Source organism: Dipodomys ordii, unplaced genomic scaffold (assembly GCF_000151885.1).
Source record: "Dipodomys ordii isolate 6190 unplaced genomic scaffold, Dord_2.0 Scaffold57, whole genome shotgun sequence".
In the NCBI taxonomy this organism is placed as follows: Eukaryota; Metazoa; Chordata; class Mammalia; order Rodentia; family Heteromyidae; genus Dipodomys; species Dipodomys ordii.
Window position 1 is genome coordinate 8,862,044 of NW_012267273.1, and position 1,374 is coordinate 8,863,417.

Sequence of the window (1,374 nt, forward strand, 5' to 3'; positions counted from 1 at the left end):
AAAATTGCGGGGAGCCGGACGCCTGTGGCTCACGCCTGTATCCTAGCTACTCAGGAGGCTGAGATCTGAGGATCACGGTTCAAAGCCAGCCCAGGCAGGAAAGTCCGTGAGACTCCTATCTCCAATAAACCACCAGAAAACCGGAAGTGGCACTGTAGCTCAAGTGGTAGAGCGCTCGCCTTGAGCTGAAGAGCTGAGGGACTGCGCCCAGGCCCAGAGTTCAAGCCCCATGACCAACAACAACAACAACAAAAAATGTGGAGGAAGATTAATACAATTAGGAAAGGACTGTGGGACAGAGCCAAAGCCTCTGATGGTCATGAACACACAGTGGGTCCAATGCACCTTGGGCGCTCACAGGTCACAGGCTAGTGTTTTCACAAGGAGGACTTCACGTGGCGTTCCTCACTCCCCCAAGCTGTCTTCTGAGTCAGCGCTGCCCCACAATTCCATTTCCCCTGCTAATGGCGTTTTCCCTCCCCTAGCTTCTTTTCCCCCCCTATTCTCTTGCCACCCCATCAGCTGTGGACTCTGTCAGTCTTTGCTACTCTTTGTTAGTTTGGGTCATTAAGGAAGAGAAAATCATCCAATGAGTCTCACTTTTGTCCTTAAGTTTGGACCTTTGGAACCAGGGCAATTAGGACTTTCTTTTAATTCTAAGGGGTCTGGTCTCTAAAATTCTCCAAGTCAAATGTTGAAACCCCGGGGTGACATTGATCAATGATATATTGTATTCAAAAACTGGCATGTTGAATTGTAACCCCTTTGTACAATGACTTATAGCTAATACAATTATAATAATAAAATAAAAATAGAAGTCTCCAAGTCTTCAAATTCAGTGTTATTGGGTGTTTCCTCCATCAAGAATGAATTTCAGGAGGAGTTGTGTGCCCAGGGAAATGCAAACATTTTGCCTTTTTGATGTTTTTTAAAATATTGTCTAGCACAGGCATGAATAGTTAGGGTGACTTCCCAATTTAGAATTCCACTCGTTTGTCAATAGGTGCATTGAGAAATGCTGCATACATACTGGGAGGGACTCCGGCTGCGGTTTGCCCAAAACAGAATAAATTTTCTTGGTGTTGTACCGTTATGTACACACACACACACACACACACACACACACACACACACACACACACACGCCCACTGGCAGACACGGCCACACCTCACCGCCCGGGGGGAAAGCCACAGACCTCAGCTGCACAAGCCGAGCCTGCACTGGGGGAACTTTCCGCCGGACTCCGCACCGACAGCCACCCCCGAGCGAGCGAGCCAGGGCGGCGGCTGGTACGCAGTGCCCACCCGCGGCGTCGGGACCTGGGCTGTGCTGCGGCGGCCCGAGGGTCCGAGGAGCTGCGGGGCTGGGCGCCG